Source organism: Arachis ipaensis, chromosome B03 (assembly GCF_000816755.2).
Source record: "Arachis ipaensis cultivar K30076 chromosome B03, Araip1.1, whole genome shotgun sequence".
Taxonomy (NCBI): domain Eukaryota; kingdom Viridiplantae; phylum Streptophyta; class Magnoliopsida; order Fabales; family Fabaceae; genus Arachis; species Arachis ipaensis.
Genome location: NC_029787.2, coordinates 106829008 through 106835901, shown reverse-complemented (window position 1 = coordinate 106835901; position 6894 = coordinate 106829008).

Below are 6894 nucleotides of genomic sequence, written 5' to 3'. Positions count from 1 at the left end.
TTTTAAGCCTTAGTTGATTATTATTATTTTTCTCTCTTTTTTAATTAAACTGAAAAAAAAGGATGTTCAATTGTCCATTTATTAATTAAGTTAACCCACAAAGCCATGGGTTTTGGCCTAACTCAAATAAAAAATTATAGATTAGTTTAAATTACAAAAATCATCAACTCATGACATGACTATTAGTTAGTAAATTTAATATTTTTTAATTTTTATCACTTGTTCCGAGAGTTATCTAAAATTGATATAGTTTAGGTCTGAACATAAAGTTCAAATTCTTTCTAATAAGGGTTCTAACATTTTTTATAATGAGGTAAAGTCGTATGAAGCCTTTGATGATGAATAGAAATAATATTTACAAAGAACTCTAATACTTAAATTAATAAAAATTTTGAGCAATTTTTTTATAAATTAAGAAATTAAATGACTTATATAATGGTGATCTCAATTATTGTTTTAAATGCTAAATTGAATAAGTCATAATTACTTTTGATTTGAAATTAAATGAGAATAAAATAAGATATTATCTTTTGTTCTTTAGATAATTATCTTTTGGATTTTACATATATTATCTTTTGGACTTTAGATATTATTTTATTTCGGATTTAGGGTTTAATGGGTGTCATGCTCAAATATAAATAGTGTCTTCAGGGTTTCGGTCCCCAACATACCAAAGCAGCCTTTGTTGCTCTTTTCCCATCAAAAGAGTTGCAATTCAGCCGCCTAGGAATATAGAAGGCTTTGGTTGAGAAAGATCGAAAGAACCACAAGATCCAAATCCTTTCATCAATTTCTAACTTTTATGAGTAATGGTACGCTTCCGTATTTTGATATATTTTTTGTGATTCAATATATGGATGATTTGGGTTAATAAAATTATCAGGCGTGCTACATATCCATGTAACCATGTAACTAAGTTGGACCAATCTCAAATAGAGTCATGCGCATTAATGAGAGTGAAAACATGCGCCCGTTCATTATGAAAACACGTTTCTTCTTCTTCTTCTTCTTCTTCTTCTTCTTCTTCTTCTTCTCCACGCTTCTTCTTCTTCTCCTGCGCTTCTTCTTCTCACGCTCGTTTACGCACGGAGCGTCTTCTTCTTCTTCTTCGCCTTCTTCTTCGCGTTCCTCCTCCTCCTCCTTCTCCTCCTTTTTTGCGTTCCTTCTTCTTCACATGTTTTCTCCTTATCGTCGTTCTTTTGTTGTAGTTGATGCTATATTTTTTTTGTATTTTCCTCCTTTTCTCTCTGGTGAAGAAGCAGTAGAAGGTGAGGAAGAAGAGTTTTGAATAGTGCAGAATGAACCGAACACAGTACTCATGGTGAACCGAATACAGTACTCATAGTGAACCGAACACAGTACTCATGGTGAACCGGACACAGTACTCATGGTGAACCGGACACAGTACTCATGGTGAAACAATTGTATAGTACTGAGTGAACGAAACATAATCCATTATATAAAATCAAATTCAAATAACTCTGTCTACAATTTACATATTATCAATTCAATTCAATTCAATTCAGTACACCTCTGTCCATTTAATTCAATTCAAATTAGGAATTGCATTTCATTCAATTCGATTCAAAATTGAATAATCCAAACTTTGTCAGTTTGATTCATTTTAGAAGAGTAATCCAAATCGCTCTCCTGTTTACCAAAAAATTATGAACCCCTAAACACTAAACCCTAAACCTTAAACCCTAAACACTAAAACCAGAACCCTGAACACTGAACCCTAAACCCATAAACCCTAAATCCCTAAAATCCTAAAACCTAAACCTTAAACCCTAACCCTAAACCTTGAACCCGAACCCTAAACTCTGAACTCTGAACTCTGAACCCTGAATGCTAAACCCTAAACCCTAAACCCTGAACCCGAATCCTGAACCCGTAATGCTAAATCCTAAACCCTGAACCTTACCGTAAACCCTAAACCCCTAAAACCCTAAACACTGAACCTTAAACCCTAGACCCCTAAACCCTAAACCTTCAACCATGAACACGGTGAACCGAAATTAATACACGGGGCGAACCGAAAGTTTGAAACAGACTGAACCCCTGTACACTGAACCCTGAACCCATAAACCCTAAACCCTAAAACCCTGAAACCCTATCGTCATTCTTTTGTTGTTGTTGCTGCTGTATTTTTTTGTCTTTTCCTCCTTCTCTCTCTGGTGAAGAAGCAGTAGAAGGTGAGGAAGAAGAGTTTTGAATAGCACAGAATGAACTGAAACACAGTACTCATGGTGAACCGAACACAGTACTCATGGTGAACCTAACACAGTACTATGGGTAAACCGAACACAATACAATTGTATAGTACTGAGTAAACGAAACACAATCCATTATATAAAATCAAATTCAAACAGCTTTCTGCAGAATGAACTAAACACAGTACTCATGGTGAACCGAACACAGTACTCATGGCGAACCGAACACAGTACTCATGGCGAACTGAACACAGTACTCATGGTGAAACAATTGTATAGTACTGAGTGAATGAAACATAATCCATTATATAAAATCAAATTCAAATAACTCTGCCTACAAATCAAAATCACAAAGGCCACCGAACCGAACAATGTTCATGTGGTGAATAAATAGTGATCAACTTTCAATCAACAAGAATAGTATTTCTCCATGCAAAAGAAGTACTGAACAAAGTTATTTGAAATACTATTCTTTTGCATGGAGAAATACTATTCTTGTTGATTGAAAGTTGATCACCATTTATTCACTACATGTACATTGTTCGGTTTGGTGGCCTTTGTGATTTCGGTTCACCAAATGAATGTTGTTCGGTTCGGTGGCCTCCTTTTACTTTGTTCAATGTTTAAGATTATTCTGATAGCATGCAGTAATCATTCCCTAGCTGTCTCAATGTAATAACCTCATTCAACTGATTTGAAGTTGAATCATTCATTGTTTCCATTCAGAAGTGTAGATCGAAGAAGAAAACGAAGAAGAAGAAGAAGAACGATGGAGCTTATTACATTGAATTCAATGCAGATCAATAATGAAAAATGCGAGCAGAGAAGAAAAACGCAAACAGAGGAGAACGACAAATTTTATTAGGTTGAAGAAGAAAAAGAAGAACGCGAATAGAGAAGAAGAAGAATAACAAAAACACGATACGTTATATAAGGCGCGTGTATAACAACCGACTGTGGGGTGAGAGAACGCGTGTGTGAAAAAATTTACTTGAATAACATCCATGTATTTTTTACATGAATGTAGAATTTTTTCCTAAAATTACTTATTCCAACAAGTGGTATCAGAGCCATCCATAATTTAATCATCGAAAATATTCAATTTTATTTTTTAATTACTGAATTGATATATGGATCGATGTATGTGTTTCTTATTATATTATGATGTTGCATATATAAGAATATACATATATAGGTATTATATCTGTGCGACTGTGTGTGTTAGTGTATATATCTTTAGTATTGTTCCACATATACAATATATTGCCATTTTGTTGCTTTTGAATATATATATATATATACTTACTGTCCGTCATTCATATATATTATTATTTGGTAAAAAATTGAGGCACGTATATATATATAGCACGCTTGGTGAAATTGTTTCCATTATGTGCGTGCGTCATATGTATATATATATAAAAGTATGTTTATTGATGCATCATGGGTTTCTTATATGTATGTATAGACGTACTATTATGTATGTATGTTTATAGACATTGTCATGTTATTATTTGACTATATACATTGGTTATACACTTTATGGTGGATACGCCGTGTTTCAGTTATCCCTTTTTTTTGAGATGATGCTCATAAATTTTTTTTAATAAATATTGATGGAATATTGTTGAATTATGATTATTTTGTTTTAATTGTCTGTGCCATTAATTTGGTACAAAATTGATTGATTATCTTCTTGGGATATAAAAATTATTATACCAACCAATTTTATAAAGATTTAGTTTTGGAATAAATTGATTGAACATTATGCTACCAAAGTAGCTTCTTTTGTGAAAATTGATTTATTTAAAACATTAGAAATATGGTGATATGTAATTCATGTGAATATTGGTCAGCTCAAAGGAAGGTCTATATTTGGCCGAATTACATACATATATTGATGGTAAATACGTGTTTGGGTAACTAATTAAGAATAAAGTAATGCTTATTATTTATGCAGACAATAATCAGCCCAAAGAAAGTTTATTGTTTGGCCAAATAATAAGCATTGCACGCTTTTGTTTATTTTCTGTTAATTATGCGGTCAATAATCGGCACAAAGGAAGGTTATTGTTTAGCCAATTAATAGAAAATATATGCGGTAATAAATAGGTTACGACGTTTAAGTTTCCATGTGCGCATTAAGTCGGTTCAAAGAAAGGTTTAATGTGTGACAGAAATTTTGACAATATTTGATTACTGCAATGAAAGTATCACTTACAGTTAATTTTTCTATTCAAAGATTGAAAATTAATGTTGTTCTAGATATCTCAATATAGAATTTTTCCATTAATTAACTAATATTTACTACATATTTTTTGTTCTAATATAGAAACTATGGCTTCAGCTACCAATATTTCTGCACAAATTAGCAGTATTCCTATGCTGAATGGCTTAAACTTTAAAGTTTGGAAGGATATCGTGGAGATTGTTCTCAGTTGTATGGATCTGGATATAGCTCTTCGAGAGGAGAAACCCACTTCCACTCCGAAAAATCTCAATGAGGTTAAAATAGAGAAGTGGGAGAGATCCAATCGAATGAGCATTATGATCATGAAGCGCTCAATTCCTGAGGAATTTCGGGGCTCAATTACTGAGGATAAAGATGTTAAACAGTTTCTGAAAGATGTTGAAAAATTCTTTACTAAGAATGAAAAGGGAACATAAGAGAGTATATTATGGAAATGTCTCATCTTGCTTCAAAATTGAAAGCACTAAAGTTAGAGTTATCTGAAGATTTACTCGTGCATTTCATTTTGATCTCCCTTCCTACACACTTTGGACAATTCAAAGTGAGTTATAATACTCTGAAGGACACTTGGTCCTTAAATGAGCTTATATCTCACTGTGTGCAAGAAGAAGAGAGGCTACAGTAAGATAAGACTGAAAGTGCTCACATGGCTTCATCTTCTCAGTATAAAAAAAGTGTGATACTACTGTGGATGTGCCTTCTCAGCAGAAAAAAGATTAAGAAACAGGATTAAGTTTCAACCTATTTCTTCTGTAAGAAGGTGGGACACATGAAGAAGGATTGTACCAAATATGCCACCTGGCGTGTAAAGAAGGGTATAATTCTTACTTTCGTTTGTTCTGAGGCTAGTTTAAGTTATGCATCTGTTGATACTTGGTGGGTAGATTCTGTTGCAACTATTTATGTAAGTGTTACTATGCAGGGTTGCCTGTGGAGCCGACCGCCAAATGATGCTGAAAGATACATCTATGTGGCAGACGGCAATATAGTTGCAGTCAAAGCTATAGGAACCTTTAGATTATGTTCCACGAGTGGATTTTACTTGGATTTATTAGAGACATTTTATGTACCGTCATTTAGACGGAATTTGATTTCTGTTTTTCGTTTGGACAAATCAGGTTACTTTTGTTCATTCAGAAACAATAAAGTCAGTCTCTTTTATAATTCGAATAATATTTGCTCTGGTCATTTGGTGGATAATCTATATAGGTTTGATTTAAATTTCTATAATAATGAAATACTACAAATAGGTACAAAACGAAATCTAAATGAGAATTTGGCATCATTATGGCACAAACGCCTAGGTCACATCTCTAAACAGAGAATTCAAAGCCTCATATCGGATGGAATTCTTGGACCCCTAAATTTGGTTGACTTTGAAGTCTACATTGAGTGCATAAAGGAAAAAAGGACAAACAAAAGGAAATTAGGTGCCGAGAGAGCTAAAGATATCTTAGAACTGATACATACCGATATATGTGACACCCATTCTCTACTGTCTCTTGGAATGGACAACGGTATTTTATTACATTCATAGATGATTACTCTCGTTACGGGTATCTATATTTAATCCATGAAAAGTCCCAAGTCTTGGATGTTTTCAAGTCTTTCAAAGCTGAAGTTGAACTTCAACTTGGAAAGAAAATTAAAGCTGTCAAATCTGATCGTGGTGGTGAATACTACGGAAGATAAGACGGTTCAGGTGAGCAACATCCCGGGCCTTTTGCTCTTTTTCTAGAGGAGTGTGGTATTGTGTCGTAATACACCATGCCGGACAAACCTAGCATGAATGGTGTTACAGAGCAAAGGAGCCGAACTCTTAAGGACATGGTGAGAAGTGTGATTAGTCATTCTTCCTTGCCAAAATCACTCTGGGGAGAAGCCTTAAAAATCGCAGTGTACATCCTTAATAGGGTGCCAAGCAAAGTAGTTAACAAAACTCCTTATGAAATTTGGACTGGGAAAATGCCCAGTATAAAGCATTTGTATATTTAGGGATGTCCAGCTAAGGCATGACCTTATAGGCCACATGAAAGAAAATTGGACTCAAGGACAATTAGTTGCTACTTTGTTGGTTACGCTAAGCGTTTATGGGGTACAAGTTTTACAATCCTGCATCAAGGTCTATTTTTGAAATGAAAAGTGCAAGATTTCTTGAGGATGTTGAGTTTAGGGGGGAAGAAAATATTAGGAATGTTGCTTTTGATGAGAATTCTATAACTGATAATGATCAGGTCTTTGTACCTATTATTGTTCAAGATATAATTATAGTACAAGAGCACAATGAAAATCCTATTGTAGATCTAGTTACAATACAAAAGAACAATGAAAAAAATTGTTGTTGCTCAATATACTGCTACAGCCCAGGAAAATAATAAAAATCCTCCTCAATCCCAACCCATACAGCAAGCTCAACAACCTCAAGAGGTG